At 44.0% G+C, this 27,107-nt stretch overlaps 1 protein-coding gene and 1 long non-coding RNA gene across 8 annotated transcripts in view; one reads left to right on the top strand and one right to left on the bottom strand.

The window, feature by feature from the left end:
* LNX1 (ligand of numb-protein X 1) overlaps window positions 1-22,852 on the bottom strand; it is a 294,610-nt gene extending 271,758 nt beyond the window's left edge. For 2 of the 7 annotated variants that reach the window (XM_073583546.1, XM_073583539.1), the window contains exon 1: window positions 20,818-21,038. The gene's annotated coding sequence lies outside the window, so the exon portion shown is untranslated. Of the gene's footprint in view, window positions 1-20,817; window positions 21,039-21,293; window positions 21,434-21,470; window positions 21,556-21,771; window positions 21,888-22,713 lie in introns of those variants that run through there. The other 5 variants (XM_073583540.1, XM_073583543.1, XM_073583545.1 and 2 more) reach the window with 5 other exon arrangements.
* LOC141096760 (uncharacterized) lies at window positions 21,750-24,485 on the top strand. Its single transcript, XR_012233770.1, has 4 exons — window positions 21,750-21,885; window positions 21,992-22,044; window positions 22,149-22,247; window positions 23,068-24,485. It is a non-coding gene; the product is annotated as an uncharacterized lncRNA (long non-coding RNA).
* Window positions 24,486-27,107: the final 2,622 nt, after the last annotated feature.

Raw genomic sequence — 27,107 nt, forward strand, 5'->3', positions numbered from 1 at the left:
TACTCAGGGACATGGCCAAGGTAAGGAAGGCTGGAAAGCGACCACCTTTGAACAATAAACATAAGATAAAAGGTCAAGACTGGGCCAAGAAATATGTTAAGACAGATTTTTGTAAGGTTTTATGGACTGATGAAATGAGAGTGACTCTTGATGGGCCAGATGGATGGGCTCGAGGCTCAATCAGTAAAGGCCAGAGAGCTCCACTCTGACTCAGACGCCAGCAAGGTGGAGGTGGGGTACTAGTATGGGCTGGTATCATCAAAGATGAACTTGTGGGACCTTTTCAGGTTGAGGATGGAGTGAAGCTCAACTCCCAGACCTACTGCCAGTTTCTGGAAGACACCTTCTTCAACCAGTGGTACAGGAAGAAGTCGGTATCGTTCAAGAAAAGCATGATTTTCATGCAGGACAATGCTCCATCACATGCATCCAAATAATCCACAGCGTGGCTGCCCAGTAAAGGTCTAAAAGAAGAAAAAATAATGACATGGCCCTCTTGTTCACCTGATCTGAACTCCATAGAGAACCTGTGGTCCCTCATAAAATGTGAGATCTACAGGGAGTCAAAACATTACATCTCTGGGAACAGTGTCAGGGAGGCTGTGGTGGCTGCTGCACGCAATGTTGATCGTAAACAGATCAAGCAACTGACAGAATGTATGGTTGAAGGCTTTTGAGTGTCATCGTAAAGAAAGGTGGCTATGTTGGTCCCTTTTTTTTTGGTTTTGAATGTCAGAAATGTTTATTTCTACATTTTGTGTTATATTGGTTTACCTGGTGAAAACAAACAAGTGAGATGGGTATATATTTGTTTTTTTATTAAGTTGCCTAATAATTCTGCACAGTAATAGTTACCTGCACAAACAGATATCCTCCTAAGATAGCCAAATCTAAAAAACCCCACTCCAACTTCCAAAAATATTAAGCTTTGATATTTATGAGTCTTTTCAGTTGATTGAAAACATACACTGGGTGCAGAATTATTAGGCAAATGAGTATTTTGATCACATCATCCTTTTTATACATGTTGTCCTACTGCAAGCTGTATAGGCTTGAAAGCCAACTGCCAATTATGTAAATCAGGTGATTTGCATCTCTGTAATGAGGAGGGGTGTGGTCTAATGACATCAACACCTTATATAAGGTGTACTTAATTATTAGGCAACTTCCTTTCCTTTGGCAAAATGGAGCAGAAGAGAGATTTGACGGACACTGAAAAGTCAAAAATTGTGAGATGTCATGCAGAGGGATGCAGCAGTGTTGAAATTGCCAAACTTTTGAAGCGTGATCACCGAACAATCAAGCGTTTCATGGCAAATAGCCAACAGGGTCGCAAGAAGTGTGTTGATAAAAAAGGTGCAAAATAACTGCCCATGAATTGAGGAAAATCAAGCGTGAAGCTGCCAACATGCCATTTGCCACCAGTTTTGCCATATTTCAGAGCTGCAATGTTACTGGAGTATCAAAAAGCACAAGGTGTGCCATACTCAGGGACATGGCCAAGGTAAGGAAGGCTGAAAAGCAACCACCTTTCAACAAGAAACCATAAGATAAAACATCAAGACTGAGCAAAGTAATATCTTAAGACTGATTTCTCTAAGGTTTTATGGACTGATGAAATGAGAGTGACTCTTATGGGCCAGATGGATGGGCCTGAGGCTGGATCAGTAAAGGGCAGAGAGCTCCACTCCAACTCAGACGCCAGCAAGGTGGAGGTGGGGTACTGGTATGGGCTGGTATCAAAGATGAACTTGTGGGACCTTTTCGAGTTGAGGATGGAGTGGATGGAGACCTACTGGCAGTTTCTGGAAGACACCTTCTTCAAGCAGTGGTACAGGAAGAAGTCAGTATCGTTCAAGAAAAACATGATTTTCATGCAGAACAATGCTCCATCATATGCATCCAAATACTCCACAGCGTGGCTGCCCAGTAAAGGTCTAAAAGAAGAAAAAATAATGTCATGGCCCTCTTGGTCACCTGATCTGAACCCCATAGAGAACCTGTGGTCCCTCATAAAATGTGAGATCTACAGGGAGGGAAAACAGTACACCTCTCCGAACAGTGTCTGGGAGGCTGTGGTGGCTGCTACACACAATGTTGATCGTAAACAGATCAAGCAACTGACAGAATCCATGGATGGAAGGCTTTTGAGTGTCATCGTAAAGAAAGGTGGCTATATTGGTCACTAATTTTTTTTAGTTTTGTTTTTGAATGTCAGAAATGTTTATTTCTAAATTTTGCGTTGCTCTATTGGTTTACCTGGTGAAAATAAACAAGTGAGATGGGTATATATTTGGTTTTTGTTAAGTTGCCTAATAATTCTGCACAGTAATCGTTATCCACCTAAGATAGCCAAATCTAAAAAAAACCCACTCCAACTTCCAAAAATATTAAGCTTTGATACCTATGAGTCTTTTGGGTTGATTGAAAACATAGTTGTTATTTAATAATAAAAAGAATCCTCTCAAATACACTTGCCTAATAATTCTGCACACGGTGTAGTTGTTGTTCAATAAAAAAAAAATCATCTCAAACACAACTTGCCTAATAATAATTATGCAAACAGTGTATAAAGCTCCATATATAATGGTCCCCATTAATAATGCTCCAGTGTATAATGGGCCCCGTATATGATGGTCCAGTGTATGATGGGCCACATTTATAATGCTCCAGTGTATGATGGGCCCCATTTATAATGCTCCAGTGTATGATGGGCCCCCATTTATAATGCGCAGGTGTATGATGGGCCCCATGGATGATGCTCCAGTATATGATGGGCCCCATTTATAATGCTCTAGTGTATGATGGGCCCATATAATGCTCCATATATAATGGGCCCCACATGATGCTCCAGTGTATAATGGGCCCTATCTATGATGCTCAAGTGTATGATGGCCCCATATATAATTCGACAGTGTATAATGCTCCCCATATATTGCTCCAAACATTAAAAAAATTAAATACCTCTCCTCGCTGGGCACTGCTCTGCTCTAGACTCCTTAGTGTCGCCATCTTCCAGCTCTCTGCACTTGGACTGTTCAGGCAGAGGGCGTACAGACGTGACATCATCGCGCTCTCTGATATGAATGTCACTGTCAGGAAACGCGGAAGAGGTCACAGTGGTGTAGCAGGGAGAGGTAAGTATTGCAAGTGCTGGTGCCCTGAACAAGCAGGGGGGCCCACTCGTGGGCGACATCAGTGGCACAGGGCCCCTAATAGTACGACGGTGTCTGTGATGGCGAGTGGGCCCCCCACCGTCAAAGACTTTTGCGTACTGTGAGGGACCCAGTGCCATCGCCCACGAGTGGGCCCCCCCACCTGCTCAGGGCCCCGGCACTTAGCCGGGTGCGCCAGGTACTGACGCCGCCCCTGGGGGGGGGGACAGTTAGGGAGGTGGAAAAACTGGTATATGTTGAGGTGTAGGCTGGACGTTCAGCAGCTGCAAGTGGAGGAATTGCAGAAGTCGGAGGAAGAGGAGGACATAGCGAGCCATTTTGCTGGCAACCTATGTGTCAGCAGGGGAAGGTGGTACAAAATCCTTTGAAACCCAGGCATGGTTCATTTTAATGAAGGTGAGATCACCAACATTTTGGGTCGACAGCCGGGTCCTTCTTTCTGTCAGGATTAATCCAGCAGCACTGAAATCTCTTTCTGATAGCACACTACCAGCAGGGCAAGTGAGCTCCTGAAAGGCATATTGTGCCAATTCAGGCCAGGTGTCCAGTTTAGAGGCCCAGTAGTCAAAGGGGAATAAACTGTGAGGGAGAACATTGATAGGGGAGGAGAGGTAATTTTGAACCATAGTTGACAACTGCTGTCTCCTGCCTGTTGGAATCGATTCAGTATTTACAGTAGTGTGAGCGTTCCTCGAGAAATCAGTCCACAACATGGTCATGAAACCCCTGTCTCCAACGCCAGTTCGGCTGTGTGCACCACGAACACCTCTTCCATTTGGCCCAGTACGGCTCGTGGTAGAACCTGCACCGCTGCTGTGTGCTGGGAATGCCTCTAACAAACAGTTTACCAGAGTTGCTTGTTTATTCGCCAATATTAGCTCTAGGTTTTCCTGTGGCATGATGTTCTGTAATTTGCCTTTATAGCGTGGATCGAGGATGCTGGCCAACCAGTAGTCGTCATCCTTCATAATTTTGACAATGCGGGGGTCCCTTATCCGCAAAAGATAATCACACATGTGGGCCAATGTTCCAGGTGTCAATGATGCACTGACAGTGGTGGGTGGAGGAGCACTTTCTGCAAAATCCACATCCCTCCAGTCACACACAAACCCTGTACCTGACCTTGGCAAGCCAACATTTTCTCTTGCCCCCCGAGAAGCATCCTCCTCCCCAAAATAATCATCCCCCTCCTCCTCCTCTTCTTCCTCCTCCACCTCGTCCAGGACAGTTCCCTGAGCAGACAATGGCTGACTGTCATCATGGCTTCCCTCCTCCCCCTCCTCCTCTGCTGCAGACGCCTGATCCTTAATGTGCGTCAAACTTTGCATGATCAGACGCATAAGTGGGATGCTCATGCTCATGATGGCATCATCTGCGCTTACCAGCCATGTGCATTTCTCAAAACACTGAAGGACTTTACAGAAGTCTTTCAGCTTTGACGACTACACACCCGACAACTCCATGTCTGCCCTCAAACTGCCTGCCCGTGTATCCTCCCACAAATGCATTACAGCCTGCCTCTGTTCGCACAGCTTCTCAACCATGTACATGGTGGAGTATCACCTTGTTGCAACGTCTATGATTAGGCGGTGCTTGGGAAGGTGGAGCGATCGCTGCAGCCTCTGCATATGACTGGAGTCTATGGGCGAGCTACGGATGTGCGAGCACAGTCTTCGCACCTTATGGAGCAGGGCTGTTAACTCCGGATAATTTTTGAGGAAGCACTGCACCACCAGGTTCAAGGTGTGAGCCAGGCAAGGTATGTGTCTGAGTTTTGCAAGGGCTATGGCCACCACAAAATTATGGCCGTTATCACTGACTACCTTGCCTAGCTCAAAAAGTAGACTGCCCAGCCATGACTCAGTTTCTCGCTGCATGTAGTCGGCCAGTACCTCCGCAGTGTGACTGTTGTAGCCCAAAGACATCATCTTTAAAACAACCTGCTGACTCTTACCACTAGCTGTTTGATAGTGGGACACCTCGTGTGCTACACTGGCAGCTGCGGATGGAGTGCTCGTGCGACTGTGCTTTGTCGACGAGCTTTTGCTTCTGGAGGAGGAGGAGGGTCGAACGCCTACAGCCAACTGTTTCCTATACCGTGGGCTAGGCAGCACTGTCCCACCATTGCTGTCCCCTGTGGACCCTGCATCCACCACATTAACCCAGTGCGCAGCGATGGACAAGTAACGGCCCTGGCCATGCCTACTGGCCATTGCATCTGTTGTGAGGTGCACCTTTCCACTCACTGATTGTTTGAGTGCATGGACAATGCGGTCTTTCACATGAAGGTGGAGGGCAGGGATGGCTTTTCTAGAAAAGAAGTGCCAATTGGGTAGGTCATAGCGTGGGACAGCGTAGGCCACGAGCTCTCGGAACACTTTGCTTTCAACCAAACGGAAGGGCATCATCTCTAATGAGATCAGTTTGGCAATGTAGGCGTTCAAAGCCAGTGTACGCGGTTGAGAGGATAAGTACTTACTTTTCCTACTCAGAGTGTTTGGTAGGGTGAGCTGGACTTGAGAGCTGCATAGGGGGGAACTAGCGGTGGACCTGACGGACTGACAGGGGGTTGGTCATGGTGGTGGTGATGGCAAAGATTCAGTCTTTGTTACAAAAACATTGTGATTCTCTGACTGCTTTGGCCTTGCGACGACACCTCAACATTTCTTGCTGGTGTTGTGCTTACCGGTGGGCTTACAGTGGGGGAAGCGATGGAGCTTTGCTGGCTACCTTCAGTCAGAGCAGGTGCACATGTGCTACCTGAGGCTTTGTAGTCCATCCACGCTTGCAAGTGCATGGTGGTTAAATGTCTAAGCATGCAACTGGTATTCAAATTTGGGAGATTTTTCCCTCAGCTAAAGGTCCTTCCGCACTTTTTACAGATAACCTTTGCCTCATCAATAGGATTTTGGTCAAAAAAGTGCTACACTGCACTCTTCCTACTTTGGTATAAATTTTTAGGGCTCGCACGCTGTGCTAATTTGACCGTCTGGCCAAGCTGTCCTGCAACTCCTTTGTTTTTTACCACGTTTTTGGACAGCTACGGGCCTGCCAGATAACCGCTGCTGTGATGACGATGCCTGCTGCGGATCCTTCTCCTCTTCTGAGCTATTGCTAGCGGCACTCTCTTCCCCCAATGGATGCCAATCCGGGTCAACAACTGGGTCATCCATCACCTCCTCTTCAATTTCATCTGCACCTTCCTCTGTGTCACTGTGTAAGGTGGTATAGTATGCGGGAAGGGGCACCTGAGTTTCATCAGGCTCAGATTCTGGCTCAGTAGACTGCGAGGGCAATATAGTGCTCTGGGTCAATGTACCAGCAGAATCATCTAGCAGTGGCTGTGCATCAGTGCACTCCATGTCAGATTCATCTTGGACTGGGGAATTCATGATTTGACTTGATAACCCAGGCATGGTATGTGAAAAGAGTTCCATGGAGTAATCTGAAGTGTGGCCTGCCGCATCCTTCACTTTTGGTGGGGGTGAAGGACACAAGGAAAGGTGTTGTTCATGACCAGAAGCCTGCACTGACGACTCAGTGCTTGCAGTTTTTGAAACTTCAGAAGAGGAGGCGATAGAGCTGGAGGCTGTTTCGGCAATGTAAGCCAAAAACCTGTTCCTGATGCTCCAGCTTTAAAAGCGGTTTACCTACTCCCAGAAAAGGGAACCTTACAGGCCTTTTTGAGCCAGACGATGACGCAGGCTCAACATCTCCTGCCTTAGCTGCTATTGTGCTTTTGGCATAACCAGCAGATGCACCACCACCACCATCAGTAACAGCTGCCCCCCGCCCACGTCCACGGCCTCTTCCACCATACTTCCTCATGTTTGGGAAAATGTACCAAAAATACCAGCAGATATATGGTACTATATGAGGAGCGTACAGCTGTATAAGGTGTAGTGAAAAATTTAAATCTCCGTATATATTTCCTTAGTCACAGACGCTCCCCCAGTATGTATTTGACCGTAATCCAACCAGCAGATATACGCTACTGTATCAGAAGCAGACAGCTCTATACGGTGTATGGAAAAATGTAAATCTCTGTATATTTATTTCCGGAGTCACACACACATGCTGTCTCAGTATGGATTTGACCATGATCCAAACAGCAGATATACGGTACTGTATCAGAAGCGGCAGCTGAATACGGTGTAGGGGGAAATGTAAATCTCCGTATATTTATTTCCAGAGTGACACACACACGCTCTCTCAGTATGGATTTGACCGTAATCCAAACAGCAGATATACGGTACTGTATCAGAAGCGGACAGCTGAATACGGTGTAGGAGGAATTGTAAATCTCCGTATATTTATTTTCGGAGTCACACACAGATAGCATGTGTTTGTCCATGATACTAGCCGGTACACGGCAGTGTGAGGAGCATACAGCTCTAGACGGTGTGGGGAAAAATGAGCGCTCGGTAACTGTGCAGAAAAAACAAGAATAAAAGTATGAGTGCTGTGTAAAAAGCAGTCTGCACAGCAGTGTGCACACAGCAATGCAGCTATCAGGCAGCCTAATAACCAGCGCTGCTGCACACAAAAAAATCCTCCCCTGTCACTGCACACTAACTGTGCAGCACAATTGCTATCAGCAGAAGCACAGAATGTTTTTTTCTTTCCTGCCTGTTTTCTTTCCTGCCTAACACTCTCCCTATTGAGAAACAGAGGCAGCAACCTCTCCCTATGCTAACGTCGGCAGAAGTAAAATGGCGGTCGGCGGTCAGGGCTTTTATAGCCAGTGTGATGCCACACAAAGCAAGCCAATCACTGCAATGCCCTTCTCTAAGATGGTGGTGGCCGCTGCCCATGTCATCGCATTGCCCACAGTGTGCGTCCTTGCTCATTGGCAGAGAAAAGGCGCCTGAAGGCATTATGGGAAACGCGACTTTGGCGCTCGGGTCGGCGACCACATCGCCGACCTCACGCTATGGTCGGGTTTCGCTCGGCGAAACCCGACTTTGGCGAAAGTCGGCGACTTTTGAATCTAACCGACCTGTTACGCTCAACTCTAGTGGTGGCGTGATTCTATTATACTTTTCTTCTGATTGTTCCACTCCTGGTTTTGGCTTATAAATACTGATGTAAATTACTGACCAAATACTGAACGTGTGAATCTGGCCTTGGAGTTAAGAACAAATAGATTCACAAAACCCTGGTCCAGCAGCCGTTTGGTACTCCATGGCCACCAGAGCAGAGCCTAATGAACGTCTTCTGGTCTACCACTTCTGATTAGTATTCCCAGTGTGGTGTCATCATGTAGGCCTATCAATCAGAAGAGGTGGTGGGGATAGCACCTGGTAGAAGGCGGTACACATGACTCTGGTCCGCAGGATAGAGGACAACTTAATGATCTCTGTGTGTAACTGCTTGGATCCCCAGCGATCGCAAGATTGGTGTTCTTGAAACCAAGAACTGCTTGAAATAGCCAAGCGCCGTACTCAGTTTTCTCTGGCAGTCCAATAGATATCAAATGGAATAAAGGTTTATCTCGGGATCCAAAACATAATTGTCAGGAATGCTGGGGGGTCCCAGCAGATGGACCTCCAATAATCAGTAAGTTATCCCCTATCACATGCATAGGGATTAGTCTTCAATTTAGGTAAAACTAATTTAATGAATAGTAATGTAAAAATGGGACCTCAGCTAGTATTTATAATAGGCATGGCTAGAATAAGGCTGGGGAATTGCATGGGAAATAAAAGCAGTGATCTTCATTTAATTAGTAAATGATCAAAACACAAGGATACATTATTGTGGCTCTAGACTACTCAAGTCAAGCCAGTTGATCTACTGTAGATTTTCTGTCCAAGTGTCTGCACTGACCCCCACAGCATGAACTCCAAAAGTACTGTATGCAAATAGAGGTCTTCACATGTTAGGCCGCGGTCACACTAACCGACGCAAAATACGGTCAGTATTTTACATGCGTAATACGGATGAATGGCCCCTAAACAGTGCTCCGTATGTCATCCGTAATCAAGGTGTGGTCGCGTATTTTGCGCATGTCAGCATCCGTATGTAATCCGTATGGCGTCCGTATGGTGAGATTTTCTCGCAGGCTTGCAAAATGGACATATAATGGAGTCCTATGACAGGTTTAATAAAGAAACCAAAGAATAGATATAGACACATAGAATGCATATATATATATACACATATATGTATTCTATGTGTCTATATCTATTCTTTGGTTTCTTTATTAAACCTGTCATTATGAGTTTACTGTATAGCGTACTGAATTGCCGGCTTTGCTAAAAGACACCGGGTGCGTATTTCTCGCAAGTCACATGTGTGGTCCGTGTGTAATCCATATTTTTTGCGCACCCATAGACTTGCATTGGCGTACTACAGCCGTAGTACGCTGACAATCGCAGCATGCTGCGATTGGCACGGAGCCTAGAATACGGATGAGAAATATACGGCTGGTGCGAGGGACCCCATAGAGAATCATTGGTCCGTGTCTAATGCGTGCTTTTAGCGCATCTCACTTGGCCGTATTCCTCGCCAGTGTGACCCCGGCCTTAGAGAAGTTTCTGGTTTGGCTTTATATTCAAAACCACATGGAAAGGTTCCTTAAAGGGTTGATACTAACTTTTAGGGTTACTCCTAGTAGGTTACGCTGGAGGCCCGGTTCTCTTCCTCTGTGAAGAGACTATTTGCATAACCTATACGTTTCTCTATGCCAGGTTCATGGTCTATTTTAGCTCTAGTTTGCAATGAAGAGAGGCAAGAACCTGAAACTGCAGTGCACAAATTACATTCTTTTCATTTTGGAGATAGTTATCTTACCTAAGGCTATGTTCACACGTTGCTTTTTGCTGCTTTTTATTTTTGCTGCCAAAATCTGACCTCTTGGCAGTAAAAAAAAAAAAAACTGCAGCGAAAACAAAGGTTTTGCTGGCGTCTTTGCTTCTTTTCATGCCTCTTTTTCTTTTGCTGCGTTTTCAGGATCTCAAAGTCCAGCTCTGCTTCCCCCATGCAGGCATGAACAATACAAAGTGTTAGGCCACCAATGCAAAACATATGTGACACCATAAACATTTTTGGAAAAAAGGGCAATTTGATCATATTGTTTAGTGGAAAGAGTTTTTATGTCTCGAACAATAGTGACAATTCTGAACAAAAAAGTTCATGAAAAAATACACAATTGCAAATGTAAAAAACAGCGGGGGGAGTTGAATTGGTCAGGCATTATTTACCTAATACACTGGTATCCTCTAGGTCGGGCATAGGTTACTTTTACACATATCACTAATTTAATTAAACTGTACTGATACTACAAGTTGTGCTCAAGTTTGGATACCAAGACACTATGGTTTTAGCTTAGCAAAATCCCAAAAATGATATCCCGCTGTACCTGTGTTTTTCACTAAAAACGCTGTAAAGGCTGATGGCAACATTTTTGTTGCTTTATTTGCACTTACTCATTGCTTTCTATGGTTGCAAAAACTCTGTAAAAATGCTTAAAAATTTAACAAGCTACAGTTTAAAAAAAACACAGCAGTTTTCTAATTCAGCTAGAAAAAAATAATGAAGTGTGTGCCTGCGATTTCTGAAATCTCATACCTTTTGCTGGTACTGTAAAAAGCAACTTTCAACCTGCATTAAAAAGCATCAAATATGCAATGTGTGAACATAGCCTTAGAGTATGTTCACAGACAGTTTTTTTTTACGTGCATTTTTTCTAGTTAAAAAATCCATGTGGAAAAAAATAAAAAAAATACATTTTTGATGCTTCATTCGTGTATGTGAATTTTTTTTGCTTCAGTTAATAAGCAGAAGTGCCTCAATAATTGACATGTTGCTTTTTTCCATGTAGAACAAAACAATACTATGTGCACTACAGATATATTTTAGCTCATTCAGGGCAGTTTCACACGTCCAGATAATTCTGGACAGAGACAGACACGAGCTATAATAATAATAATAATAATAAATTTTATTTTTATAGCGCCGACATATTCCGCAGCACTTTACATTTCAGAGGGGATTTGTACAGACAATAGACATTACAGCATAACAATAATCACATACAGTAGATTATAACAAATACCAAGAGGAAAGAGGGCCCTGCTCGCAAGCTTACAGTCTATGAGGAAAGAGGTAGACACGAAAGGTGGGTGGTAACAGTTGCCCTGATTGTATGGACCAGCCATAATGTTAGGTGTGTGACAGCACGGACACAGAGGGCTAATGGATGCATAAAGCATGTGGGAGAATGGTGCGGGGAACCTGGTTATGGTAAAACTTTTGGCTCTGCCACACAGGGATAGATTAGGTTAATGTGTTGAGGCGGTAGGCCAGTCTGAATAAATGCGTTTTCAGGACACGCTTAAAATTGTGGGGATTGGGGACTAATCGTATTGACCTGGGAAGTGCATTCCAAAGAATTGGCGCGGCACGTGTAAAGTCTTGGAGACGGGAGTGGGAGGTTCTGACTATTGAGGATGCTAGCCTCAGGTCATCAGCAGAACGGAGGGCTCGGGTAGGGTGGTATACTGAAACAAGCGAGGAGATGTAGGGTGGTGCTGAGCCATGGAGGGCTTTGTGAGTGAGGGTAATAAGTTTATACTGAATTCTGGAGTGGATGGGTAGCCAGTGTAATGACTGGCACAAGGTAGAGGCATCGGTGTAACGATTGGTGAGGAATATGATCCTGGCTGCAGCATTCAAGACAGATTGGAGAGGGGAGAGTTTGGTAAGAGGGAGACCGATTAGAAGAGAGTTACAATAGTCGAGACGAGAATGAATAAGAGAAACAGTAAGAGTTTTTGCAGAGTCAAAGGTAAGAAAAGGTCGAATTCTAGAAATGTTTTTGAGGTGCAGATGACAAGAGCGAACCAGTGATCGAATGTGGGGGGCAAAGGAAAGCTCGGAATCAAGTATGACCCCAAGACAGCGGACCTGTTGCTGGGGAGTAATAGTGGAACCACACACAGAAATGGCAATGTCGGGTATAGGTACATTAGTAGAGGGAGGAAACACCAGGAGTTCAGTCTTTGACAGGTTCAGCTATCCATGTCCTTGTACATACGGAGGTCATCCGTGTGACATCCGTGTGCTATCCTTATGTCCGTGTGTACCATCCGTGTGCCGTCCGTGTGCTGTCCGTGTCCGTGTTTTTGAAAAGTTATTTTTAATGTTAACCCTTTGACTTTTAAAAACGCACACGGATCGCACACGGACAGCATCCGTGTGCGGTACGTGTTTACACGGACCCATTGACTTGTATGGGTCCGTGTGATCCGTGCTGTTGCACAAAAACGGACATGTCTGCGTGTTTTGCACACGGACACACAGTCCATGAAAACACACTGACATCTGCATAGACACATTCATGAGAATGTGTCTACGTGTGTCAGTGTCTCCGGTACGTGAGAAAACTGTCACTACACGTAGCGGAGACACTGATGTGTGAAACTGCCCTTACAGGGTATTTCAAACTGATTGTCATTGGATTTTGAAGCACAATCTGCTGCCAAATCCACATAAAAAAACCTGTGTGTGAGCCTACATTTACCCAGGTGGCAAAGCTCGATAAAGGGTCATCATTTATTTATAGGATGGCTGCTTCCAATAGGCGACACAAGAGACCCTGTTCTCTTCCTCTGTAAAGACGCTGTTCATATCTTTCCCATATGCAAATAAACCTCTTCAGAGAGGAAGAGGACTAGAACTCTACAGTGCCACCTTTGGAAGCAGCAATCCTACAAGTCACAATCAACCCTTTAACAAGTATTTTGTGGCGCCCCTGAGGCTCAGTCACCACAGAGGTACTGCACCTTCTCCTACAGTGTAGTGCCCCACCGTCCAGGTAAGGTGGGAAATCCTTTCCTCATTCCAACACTCGCACCCCACACAACAGGGTAGTTCTGCACAACCACATTGCGGCACAGTGCTTAGAGAGTAGCAGAGCACCTTTGGTGGTTCCCTGGTTTGAACACTGGATGTGCTGGGAGGTGGGTGGAGTTAAGATACATAAAAGAGTGGGAAAGTGTAGGATGACAGGTCAGTCTGACAGAAGGTCAGTCGGGTAGGAAGTGACTCAGACAGGAGTGAGGATCCCTGGAAGAAGGGATGGAGGAAGGAGTGCTGCAGCTGTCTCAGTGATCTGAGCCAGCTGGCACGGGAAGGGAAAGGAAGGAGAAAGACGTAGAACTGAAACCTAAGCTTCCATAAGAGAGAGAAAGACAAGTACGGAACGAAGGAGTAAGGAGACCAGAGAGGACGTGGGTTGGAAGAGGAACCCTGCCTATAGGATCTCAGTGCAAGGCAGGGGCCCAGTCCCCGAGGTTGTATGGACACTTATGGTTCTGCAGCAGACACCGGTGGAGTAGTTGTCTGTAAATGTTGTGGCACAACAGCAACTGGATAGAGAGCTGGGAATCAGGAGAAGGGAGTCCCCAAAGCAGGCTACAGCTGTCTGACGTACAAGTAGAGTTCTTGGGAACATCAGTCAGGAGGAACTCCAGTGTAACTCAGTACTAGGAAATCTTCACACTTTAAGGCGCTATAGAGGAGTCGTTCAGAAAGGTACATGTTGGCGGAGTGTTGGAGGGGAGCGTTCCATCTTGCCTGGGGGTTGACTGAGTCTCTGACCCAGAGGACACGGCCCGGAGGTAGGCACCCTTGTGTACCGCAGACTGAGTAATGCTTTGGAACTGCAAGCCCAGGTGTCCTCCATTCATTCTTGCGCCAACCCGCTCAGCACTGCTACATCGGGGTACGATCCTTACACCGCCTGTGCCTCTCCTCATCCATTGCAACTCCACGGCCATGGGGCTACAGCTTCTCCTGTGGGGAGCTACACCATCTATGCTGCAACACACCACCAGCCCCAGAGGATCCGCATGCAGCGTCAGCCTAACATCTCACTTGCCGAACACCACAGGTGGCGTCACAAACTATTCCACTTTAACTACATTACAAACTCCCATTGATTTTTGGGCGCCCAGGGCCACGGATCGGGTCACCGCTGCTGTGACACATTCCCCTGACACCGGCCCGGTACAGAGTACCTCATGGCCCTGGGAGAGCGCACCCAATTGCAATATGACTTAGGAAGAAGAACATTGCACGGCGAATAAGCCTCCTTACATTAGCATACCAGAGCCGGTATGTCTCTCCTCAAGGAAAAACGTTATCCCTTAGACCTCACTCAGTCCAGAGCCTCTCACCTAGTCAAATTAGTTCTCATGCTATAGAGTTCAAGTCCTCTTCCTCTCTGAAGAGGCAATTTGCATATTAAATTTCCCAGAGGAGCATTACACAGGGAATAAGCCTCCTTACCTTGGCATGTCATAGCTGGTATGTCACTCTCCACAAGGAGAAATGCTACCCCATTTGTTTCCCCGAGAGATGGAGATATTGATAGAGACAGATTGAAATCGAGTGAGTTATAACAAAAAGTGTAGAGACACAATCTAGTGTGAACGCTGCCATCAGTGATTTCAGTGTCTAGTGTAATTGCTTTGTGAAAAATCACAGCACAGAAAGTGACAAGCGAATAAGCCCTGGGGTAGGTTTTTAAATGGCGCAAAAGCGATTCTGCTCCATACTAGTAGCTAATGTGGCCCTGATCCTCAGCTCCTAGGTATCACACGTTATCCTGCAACGTACGATGTCAAGAATGCTCCGGCATCAGTATATTTCATAATGTGAGTACAGTTCAGTGCTGAAATACCAACAGATAAATGTGTGTAAGGAAGAAGATGCTTTCTCTGCACCACAATGTGCACAGCCGCTCATGTGTGACATCTAATAACGCTGAAGATTACCTGCTCAAACAGCATGAAGCAAATCCCACTGCAGCTAGTGCAGACCTCATATGGCGGATGTCTCCGCAGCACAATCATGTGAGGAAACATTTTACATGTTGTACTTAAATATTCTAAAATCTACATGTCTAATTGTGTGAATCCTTCATTGCTCAGCAGCAGTCTACAAAGACCAAAGAAAACTGGTTGGGGATAGTAGTACTGCTCAGGAACTGAGACTCGTAGGCTAGAGACACGCCAACGCCTTCTCTCCATTCGAGAAAAAAATGGTCCAATTATAATCAGTATTTGATGAGTATTATACCTCAGTATTTGTAAGCCAAAACCAGGAGAGGCACAGTCAGAGGACAAGTATAATAGAAACACATCACCACTTCTGGATTTATGACCCACTGCTGGTTTTACAAATACTGAGGTAATATATTGGCCAAATACTGATAGTGTGAACATGGTCTTATTATCAGACTCTGATCAGAGTGGGATCTGATTTTCTTGAAGACGGAGAGAAAAAGAAAAACGATTTTCTCCACCTTTTCCATTATGTGAAAATCGTGACGTGAATGGGCGCGTGTCATCCAATTCTCGGATGGTAATCATGCACGCTGCAGTTTTTTCCTCAGACCACTCGGTCAGAGGGAAAAATCAGCCCCATAGAACAACATAAGTACCAGTCCTATGCGTCAAAACAATGGATAGCCCTCAACTGATTTAAACGGTTGTGTGCATGAGTCCTTAGAAGAAGACCGTGAATCCCTAAGGCAGTGTTCACATGTAGCGAGCATGTTGCGTCCAGCAGCCATGTCCCGATGCGGTCTTTCCGTTGTTTCCCTGCGCGATTACATAATCTTATAGGGAAACAGCTGTGTCACTTGTACTGTGCGGCCATATTGCAAGTAAAACAGCAAAGGCTTTGGTGCAAAATTAATTTACTGTGCACGAAAAAAGTAAATTTAAAGCCGCAGCATGACAACTGCATATGAATGCAATCTATTATGCTCACATGGAGGGATTGTTAATGTAGATTTTAAAGACGATTTTGCTCTAAAATCCATGTCAAAAACCACTTCAAAAACTCTTTAAATAAGCTTCCTCTTGGATTTTAATGCGAAAACACTTTGTGCAAGAAACAATTACTTAATAGAGCTGTTGCACTTGCACACTGCACAGACATTATGACCTGCCGCGCAGTCTTGCATGTGAAAGGCTGGAGTCACACTAACCTGCGCAAAATACGGTCAGTATTTTACATGCGTAATACGGATGACAGACCCCTAAACAGTGCTCCGTATGTCATCCGTAATCAAAGTGTGGTCGCGTATTTTGCGCATGTCAGCATCCGTATGTAATCCGTATGGCGAGATGTTCTCGCAGGCTTGCAAAATGGACATATAATGGAGCCCTATGACAGTTTTAATAAAGAAATGAAAGAATAGATATAGACACATAGAATGCATATATATATATATATATATGCATTCTATGTGTCTATATCTATTCTTTCATTTCTTTATTAAAACTGTCAGTGTGAGTTTACTGTATCGTGCACTGAATTGACGGCTTTGCTAAAAGACACCGGGTGCGTATTTCTCGCAGGTCACACGTGTGTTCCGTGTGTAATCCGTATTTTTTGCGCACCCATAGACTTGCATTGGCGTACTACGGGCGTAGTACGCTGACAATCGCAGCATGCTGCGAGTGGCACGGAGCGTAGGATACTGATGAGAAATATACGCCTGGTGCGAGTGACCCCATAGAAAATCATTGGTCCGTGTCTAATGCGTGCTTTTTGCGCCTCTCACACGCCCGTATTCCTCGCCAGTGTGACCCCGGCCAAATAGTTCTTTCTCTGCAAACTTATGCGACTACAGGAATACATTGGAAAGACCGCTGTGGCCCAGAACTGCAAGCTGCTACACGACTGCTATGTGTGAATGCAGTTTGTTCTCGTTTTCTGATGTGGATTTCGAAGAAGATTCTGCCTTTGAATTGACTAATGAGTTTAATGAGAAAATACACCTACTGTGCACATGTTGTTATTTTTCCACATTTTTTTTTCAGTGCATAAAGAATGATTAATGAAAAAAAAAAAAAAAAAAAAAAAAAAAAAAAAAAAAATCGATAGAAGCAAGAAAAAAAAAATTCCAAAACTTTTAATGAGGTCTTTGGATGTGGAGTTTTAGCCAGAAAAACTCCATGTATAAAAAAAAAATTAGTGCAAACCTACCCTGAGGATCACACGAGCATGTAAAAAAGTCATTCCCAGTTTCGTCCAGAGAAGTGGGACAATTTTTTTCTCACCTGGCTGTCACCCATACGCAATCAGTTTTTTTTTACAGCACCAGCTATTAAGCAGTTACAGGACCAGTTACAATTTCCTATGTTACAGAATTGCAATGTATCCATAAAAATTGTATGCTATATACTGTTACTCCGTATGGCTTTCGATTTTTTTTTTTTTCCACACCTGCAGACCTGAATGGGTGAGGCTCATCCAACTTATGGAATAAACTAGAGCACACGGAGATTATTTTTCAAACACAGATTTGGTCAGTGAAAAATAATCGCTCATCTGCACTGACCCATTGGATAATATTGGTCCAAGTCCTGTTCTTTTCTTTTCCCACGCAGCACTCGGACCGAAAATACGGTTGTGAGAATGAGCCCTTACTTGAAGTTCCTCAGCTCTCTGTCATTGACTTTCCTGCAAATCTGCACTGTATTTTCCCTTCTCAGAGAGACATGTGAATCTAGACTATTTAGGTGGCAAATCTAGAACCACCTCGGGCATCCAATATAGGGGCACTACCTCTACACCCCCAATAGCTATTGCACCAAGCAGCAGTTCTGCCATGCCATTTCCATTCTTAGGTCGGGTTCACACTTGCGAGTGCAATGCGAGAAACTCGCATCAATACCCGGCACTGCTGCCAGCACTCGGGACCGGAGTGTGCAGCTGCATGTATTTCTATTGATGCGCGAGTTTCTCGTATTGCACTCGCAAGTGTGACCCCGGCCTTAGGCTGAAGTCAGACTAGCATATGGCATCCGATGTGAGCGCATCGGATGCGATATGCTAATGACCCTCGGCTCCTGCTCTGCTGCGAGCGGGAGCCAAGAGTCATGCTACTGTGCTCCGAATCTCTCACCCAGAGAGGATCAGAGCACACCTGCGGAGGAGGTGCGGAAATTAATTTCTCCACCACCTCTGCTGCCGGCGTTGGCGTATATCACACCGCACTCGGGTGATATCTGAGTAATGTGCACTGTGTCATTCGCACCCATAGACTTATATGGGTGCGAGTGAGCCGAGTCTCGGCTGAGTCTCGGTGCCAATCGCAGCTTGCTGCGATTGTTCAAGCATGCCAGTTCGGCATAAGAAAATAATCGCAGATGTGAGCCACGCCATAGACTAACAATGGGCCGAGTGCTATGCGATGTTTTATCGCATAGCACTTCGCAGTATTCTACGGTAGTGTGACCCCGGCCTTAGCCTTTGCTTCATATAACAAATAGAAAAATGCTGTTCAAGGTATTTGTGTTTTACGAAATATGAAGTATAGATTTCTGAGGCCTCATCATTGTTTTTTTATTTGAGTTTAGCTCACATGGTAGATGCTATTATATACTCTCTCTGGAAATATGACAAGACAATACTAAAAGGCTAAGAATATATTAAATCTCCAATATTAAATGACCACCAATCATGTGCCGCTTTTAGACAGGCCAACCATACTTCCAATGTAACAGAACGATCAGCAATAAATCATTCTGTGCATATATTCATAGTCATTTTCTCGGCAGCACATGGTTAGACAGGACAATGTTCTGCTGAGAATGATGATCATTCGGAAAGCTTAAAAATAATTTCACCTGACCAACAAGCGTTTCGCTTGCTCATCGTGTGATCGACAGCCTGTTTACACTGGCCAACTTTCAGGAAATCCTAGGAAAGCGCACATGGTGCTTCACACGACTGTGGTGTTACATAGGAAGCTATTTCTGCACAGATGAGTGAGTTATGCAGTGCTAGATTTCTACTGTCAATCAGGTTCATCTGGGTGTTAGTCATCTAATTAATATTTCTAAAGAGCCCATTTCTGAACACATAACTATAGCTTATGTTTATTTATTTACTTTGTGTCTCCTCTTATGTTTTGGTGCCATTTCTGTGGGTAAAGCTGATCTCGGCTCCCCAGATCTCAAAAGTAATCTGTATAAAAGGGGTCAATTACAATGTAGGGTCTCAACCACTTAAGGATAATTGTGATATATTGAGGAACCTGTCACGTTAACCTTTCAAGCAGTGATCAGGTAGAAAACGTGCGTAGTAGAACATCATTGTCAAGATAGCCCCTTGTTCCGACGACCAAAAAATGTCTCATTCTCAACCGTCAAATCTGCTCAAGTTACTGTATGTATCATATTTCTAGCAGTAAATCCTAGACTGTCCATTAGCCTCCCCACCATAGGTTTGTTCTACACTCGTGATTAGAGACGGCCACATAGTAATTGATTTGTCATCATATGTTGGTTTAGAAATGTTGGCACTTTGAACTTCGAAAATTCACTGTCTATGCACAGATGTCAGGTCAAGACACTGTAGCAGGGCTGTTTGTAATTTTCCAATTATGCCAATGACTACACCCAACAGTGGCAGAAAAAAATCAACACCTTCAGATGGACATTTTCCCTTTTCCTCCACAATGGTGTTTGTCCCCACAACCCCTTTCTATAAAGACCTTCCAAACTGTAGGGAAAGTGGTTAAAGTAAACTTTCATTGCCACCTAAAATCAATAGTGCATGAACTACTTTAGGATACAAAATTGGCCAAAAAACATGTCCCCACATTCTTCATCACAATATTTTTAGCAGAGGTTTCCATGTAATAACCCTTAGGGTATGTGCACACGTTGCAGATTTACCTGCAGAGTTTTCTGCACGGAATCAGCATCTCTTGGCAGAAAACACAGGTAAAAATCTGCATGGTTTTTTTGCGGATTTTGTGCAGATTCTTTGCGGATTGGCATGCGTTTTTAGCCCTGCTGATTTCATCAATTCAATTGGTATATAACGCATGCGGATCCGCAAAAAGAATTGACATGCTGAGGAAAATAAACCGCTGTGGATTCCGTTTGGAATTTTCCACAGCATGTGCACAGCTTTTTTTTTTTCCTATTGAATAACATTGGTTGGTTACACACTTGTGAATCCGCGTGGAAAATCCACTGCGGATCCACAGCAAATCTGCAACGTGTGCACATACCCTTAGGGTAAGTGCACACGTTGCGGATTGTGCTGCGGATTTTGCAAAATCCGCAGGTAAATCCGCAGGTCAAAAGAACTGCGGTTTATCTGTGGATTAGCCTGTGGTTTTGCCCTGCGGTTTGACACCTGTACAATGGTACAGGTGTAAAACCGCTGCGGAATCCGCCCAAAGAATTAACATGCTGCGGATTAGAAACTGCAGCAAATCCACACGGAAAAATCCACAGCATGTGCACAGCGGTTTTTGTTTTTCATGGTACTGTACAACGTAGCAGAAACTGCTGCGGATCCGCAGGGCCAAAACCGCTGCGGATCCGCATTTTTGATGCATTTTTTACTTATTTCATGAATGCGTTTTTTCCCCATTCGTTAGAATACAGTAGGTGAAAAACTTTGCAAAAAAGCTGACAGACAGCATGTCAAATCTATTTGAAACTGCTTCAAATCTGCAAGGAATAATAAGCATCGTGTGCATAAGACAGAAATCTCATTCACGTTTCTGGTACTAAGAAATCCTTCAGTTTTTTATGACAAACCTGCATGGAAAAAAAACATGGCACAAACGCAGCAAATATGTAACATGTGCACATACCGTAGTTCAGAAACAGGCCAGCTAAAAGGCAGAGTTCAGGGCATATTTGAGCCCGTTTCTAACTCCATTGGAGGTTTTTGTCTTAACCCCCAAAATGAGATTCAGATGTGCCCATGACAGGGCCACCAGAGTTATCCAATCTTAGTCAAAACATGGAATTTTCAATTCTGTTTTAACTATTTTTTGAATGCGCCTGTCTGTTACAAGAGTGCGTAACCTGATTGCACATCTAAAAGGTGTGTTCTACTACTTTATATTGCTGAATTATATCTAGGATAGGTCATCAAGATCAGATTGGTGGCAATCCGATACCCCCACTCCAACCTATCAGCTGGTGAGGTGGTCGTATGTAAACAGTGGCTGTTAAGGCCCCATCTCACATAGTGAGATCGCTAACAAGATCGCTGATGCGTCACCGATTTTGTGACACAACAGCGATCTCGCAACATGTGACACATAGTGGCGACGGGCCCCACCTGCTGGATATCGCTGATCATGCTCGAATGTCCTGGGCCATTTTTTCATCGTCGGCGTCCCACTGGCCAGCATGCATCGCTGTGTTTGAGCGACCTCATTGGCGACGCAGAACTCAGGGACGCAGGCTGGAATCGTTCACAATAGCTGCTGTGTGACAACGCACCAGCGATCCTTACCAGGTCGTATCGTTGTCGGGATCGCTGGTGAGTGGTTGAGTAGAGCTGCCTGTTTGGCAGCTTACTAGCGACCATGTAGCGATGCACCAGCGATCCCTACCAGGTCGTACCATTGTCAAAATCGCTGGTGCATCTCTATGTGAAATGGGACCCTAAGTAAACTGCTGCCAGGCTGACCAGCGCAGCTGTGAGCTGTTTAATGGCTGCTGCTGGGCAGGGCAGATCAGATCTTATTAAAATAAATAGGTGATCTGCAGTACCCGGCCAATAAACAGATGATAAAGCTGCTCAGCTACCCAACTGTTCATGTCTAATCACCACTGGAACTGTGGACATCCGATTGAGGGGGTGCTGAGTGTTGGATCCCCATGAATCGTCAAATTCCACCAAGGACAACATCTGCAAGGAATTGTTTGTATGGTCTCCCCATGTTTGTGTGGGTTTCCTCCAGGTTCTCCGGTTTCCTCCCACAATCCAAAGACATACTAATAGGGAAATTTCCCCTTTAACCTGTTTTTCAGGTGTTCAGATCTAAATCCACTTATAGTCAGGACCGGTGGTTCAGAACGCTAAGGTGCGAACATTACAAACCAGCCTATACAAACCCACACAATATTGTGACCTTATTGTAGTATTGTGAATGTTACGGATAACTTTTGCTTTTTGCTGTATTCGTAGATTTTTGCAGAATTACAACTATTTTTAATCCTGTCTGTTTCGCACAAGTCGCTGTGACCTTACCACCATCTGTCACTGCTGCGGTTAAGATACGCTCAGGTATGTGCTGCTTTACACAAATGAATCTGAATTTCTTTCAGCCAATATGACTGCTAATGAGGTCTCCAGTATACAGATAATATATCTCTCAGGCAGTCCCATGGGTACGGCCAGGCGCGCTGGGACTGACAGCGGCATCCTGTCTCCATCATAACTATCATCCATAGGATTGAGTATTAGATGGTAAATGTCTATCTGGCAGGATCCTCAATACTTTTGTGTAGACTTTTTTTAATAAATATTTGTACACTGTTTGTCCTTACAGTAGTTCTACATAAATAACATTCTCCTTACTAGTTATCTTATTGTCTATGGATTCTAAGCAAATGCCACACAAGTTTACCTTACCACAACCCCAATCTGTCTTTTCATATCCACCCAACCTTCCATAGACGCAGTGTAGCTATCCCCCAGCACTTACAGCCTTATAATATGTGATATATATCTTTAATGTGCTCTATGTTACCTTCATGGACAGTAGCCGGGGCTGGGGTCCATTAGGATTAGTGCAGCCATAGTTCTCGGTGTAAGTTTCATAGAATAAAGTTGTTCTTTCCAGTCACAAGGTGAAAACTCTTCCTGTAAAAGGAATTAGGTGGTTATTCACACGCAACAATCAGTGACGTCAAAGTCCCTCCCTGGCTGACAGGTAAAGCCTTGCTGCAGTTTGCTATTCATATGTAGAGCAGGTCCTGGGAATACACTGGGTTCTGTGACATAAGGGCTAGCTGAAAGTAAAACCATTATCAATAGATTTGTTTCGCCTCTGTAGAAAGCAAACAATGTTCTGACATTTCCTTATTTTTTGTATCTGCTACAGGTCTTGCTGGAAGCAATAATATCAGAAACTTCGCTGTGATCACTTCTAGCAATAGTCACCGCCGCCAGTTAGGTCCTGAGACGGTTATCAATTGACAATAATTATTTCATAGTAATTAATCTGATGTGAAGTTTGTTATACGACTATCAGTGTTTTATAGGTCATTAAAAAAAATTGAATTCTGCAAATATTTTTTACAAGTATCCTTAATCAATTTTTTTTGCTTTTCAGCCACATAATGTTGATTTCACACGTCAGGTTCTTTTTTTGCATACAAGGTAAAACAGACCAATTTTCATGAAAGTGGTGAATCCGAATTTTCTTTCATCCTTAAGGCCCTGCTACACGCAGCGATCCCATCAACGATCCGATGTGGATGGGATCGCTGAGACAAAGTTAGCTGATCGCTGGTGAGCTGTCACATAGACACTCCAACTAGCAATCAGGACCAGCGAGGAAGCTGGTATCCAATGTAAACAGCAGGTATCTAAGAGCCGCGCGGCTCTTAGTTACCCGCTGTTTACGTTGGATAGGAGCTCCCAGCGTTGCTGATCGCTGCCCTCCCACTGACACACGCAGGGATGCGTGCTGGCCAGCAGGAGACCAACGATCAAAAAACGACCCCGAACAATCCTGCACGATCAGCGATACCCGGCGGGGGGGCCGGTTGCTGATGCGTGCCACACACAGCGAGATCACTGGCGAGATCACTGTGGCATCACATAATCAGCGATCTCGCTGTGTGTGACGGGGCCTTTAGTGTGTTTTTACCATTAGGGTATGTGTACACAGTCACTGGTGTACCTGCCTAGTTATTGAAGCAGAAGACACTTCAGGAAAATGCAGGAGGTATTTTCCCTGAAGCGTCTTCTTTGTGCCGTTTTTCACTATTTTTTTTTACTGCTTTTTTTTCATCCTAAGTATAAAATAATTGCAGCTTTCAAGTGGGAGCAGCCCGAATAAAGATCAAGTCATTTAATTTGGCCACTTGACGGTTTTCGATGTCTGAAGCAGTTAAAAGAAGTTAAAAAAGATGGGACATGTGCACAGCAGTTTTGACAGAGAACATTACCTTTAATGTTTATAAAAGAGAACTTGTCGGCACAATTTTGTAATTTAAAGTAAAGACATTGCTGTAATAGTACTAAAATGCTGAATACATGGATACTTTTGGTGAAGAAATCCCCTTTGTTGTTCTACTTTAATCACCATTTGAAACTTCCTGCTAATTAGATTTTGGTGTACAGGGGCTGAATGTGTACTGGGTCTTCTCCTCCCTATCTGTGATTCCCCAGCCCCTCCAGCTGCCTCCAGGCTTTGAACTACCTGTCTCCTCTGTTTGAAATCTCAGCAAAAACCTGCCAAACAAAGACCGGAGGCCGGAAATCGAGACAGGGAGGAGAAGACCCAGTGCACAGTCCAGCCCCTGTACACCAAAATGTAATCAGCAGAAAACTGCCAATGATGATTAAAGAAGAACAACAAAGTGGATTACTTCACCAAAGGTATGAATATAATCTGTATTACAGCCCCATTACAACCCTGTCTTTGCTTTACATTACAAAAATCATGCTGACAGGTTCTCTTTAAGCACTTTTTCAGGTGGATTCCAGGTGAAATCCGGCTGAAAAAGATATTGTGTGCATGACCTTAGTATTGCATCGGTTTTCTCATATGCAAAACAGATAAAGGTCTCCAAACTTATCCATTAAGGAGAGAGATTTGTGGAGGACTGGCTGCAGTGTTATGCATTCATCATTAGTTGATTGAAAGCAGAAAAAATTGTAATCTTACCCCATAGATACCAATCAGATGCTTATTATCCTCCCAAATCAGACATCTTGCTTTGTACTGATGAGGAGCAAATACCCCGAAACGTGTCTGGAAATAAGATGTCTGGTTTGGCTTTTATTCTAAGTCATGCTGGCAAGGCTCGATAAAGGGTCGATATTGGCTAAAGATTGCTACTTGCAATAGGTGGCTCTAGAATTCAAATCCTCTTTCTTTCTGTAGAGGCAATTTCTATATTTAATTTTTTAGAGGCGCATTGCATGGCCTATAAGTCTCTGCACATGGAGAGAAATTACCCCTTGGATGCTTCTTTCTTCATAAGGTATCTTGGACCATGCAGGCTTGTAAATATCTGTAATGCTAATGGTCCACAGGTCAGACATGCAGTCAGTGATGTACGTGATGTGGAATTCTAGCACTGGTCAATAAGTAACGCCATGTTTATTCAGCCTATGTGGTAAGGAGCATAGATTAGAGATGGAGATTAGGCCTGAAATGTCATGTTTTTGTTCAGTATTTAATTTGGAATTTATTAGCAGGTCATCATTACTCTTTAGCATTTCCTGAAAGATTTAGGCCTGTGAGCCCCAGATGGAAAACAAACAGGAGGGAAATGCGGTTTGTTATTTCTAAGTTTCTTGCAAGCAGTATTTTCTCACTATGTAAACACATATATTCTGCTTGTACTAAATATTGGTTTTCTCTAAAAACACTAGTATGTTTATAGTAGGATAAATCAATGCGTGCATCTGTTCATCGATAAACTACATGTTCCAGGTTCAAGTTATTACACTGACGTGATTATTGTGAATTACTGCATAATATGTCACTTAAGGTTTGTGCATAAATCAAAGTTTACTAATACAAATGGATGGTGCAAACTCTGGTCTTCCGTGTAAGTTTTCTTTCAATAAAGAAGCACTTATTTACTCTTTCAGCATGAAAAATATTGAGGCTTAAAAGGGTTTCTCCATGGACCAAAATCTCTACCCTCCACTCGAGTGTGTCCATATCTATTACAAGTTGACCACTTTAAGATTGATTGACCCTTGTAACGTCCACAATCAAGCTCAAACCCATCACAAGCTAAAGTAGTGTGACATATTGTCTTAACTGAACAGTTTAATATCAATGCAATCTACATCAAAGAAGCCAAATTTTGCAATAAGTATATCACTGGCGCTTTCCTATCCCTGACTTAACCCCTTAAAGAAACACTCATCCTAATAAGTCCATATTTCCTTTTAGAAATCTTGTTGTAGAAGAAAATTGCTCCAGATGATAAGGAGGGACATTCATCCATTCTTCAGTGGGTCATCGTTCAGTGAAATGGTTGTCTTAACGGGACAACCATTTCAAGCTGTTGACATGTGGTTGGCATCTTTTCTCAACAAGTCATAAACCTTCATGTTTGGATCTGCTTATTTATTTCAGTGGAGTGAACGAGACAAGCCACTGCTAGACCCAACTGGTAGCGTTTATTCTAAGGCCCAACAAACCATTGGAGAAGCCTGTGCAGTTCTACCTGGGCCCAATATTAAGGCAGCCATTTCCACCTCCAAAGTAGCAAACAGCCACAGACACATGCATGGGATAATTTTGATGAGTTATTGGATTGCAAAGAGCCCATATATATTGTTCTTACTCATGTGACTGTGTCTACCCCTGGTTTATTACCCAGGGAACAAAGGACTGGGCAGGTGAAAACCCAACATACCCTAACCTTCTTTCTCCTGATGTCTGTCCACCATTTGTGCATGGTATTTAGCTGACCACATGCATGTTAATGGAACTGAACTGCAATGCTAGAAACAATCTATCAACAGCGTGGTAAAGGAAGCAGGAATGTTTTTCTAGTTTTTGAGAGCTCATTTCACTTGGCTTCATATTCCGAAGTTACGTACAGATAAGTTCTGGTCAATAGAGTGTTGACCAGTTACATTTTTGCTACACTTTACTGCATTCTGGAAAAAAAATTTCTCCAGTTTTTGTACCATCAAGGGTGTTAAAATTACATTTTCGGCATTATAAATCATCACTGCAAACTCTGCATTGCTTATGAAGAAGCAGGGAACTCTATCTAGGTGAGAAAAGAGATCCTGTAAATCTGGGCATCCGTTTAGCTGTGATATACATAGAAAACAAGGCACTCCTTGATGCACAGGTAGGATCGCACCTCTTATATCAGGTAATGAAGAACTTGGCACACGTTGCAAGAAAAATATCAACATGATTTAAATAAATCAATG

Source organism: Dendrobates tinctorius, unplaced genomic scaffold (assembly GCF_039654945.1).
Source record: "Dendrobates tinctorius isolate UK_male_01 unplaced genomic scaffold, ASM3965494v1 ptg000079l, whole genome shotgun sequence".
Taxonomy (NCBI): Eukaryota; Metazoa; Chordata; class Amphibia; order Anura; family Dendrobatidae; genus Dendrobates; species Dendrobates tinctorius.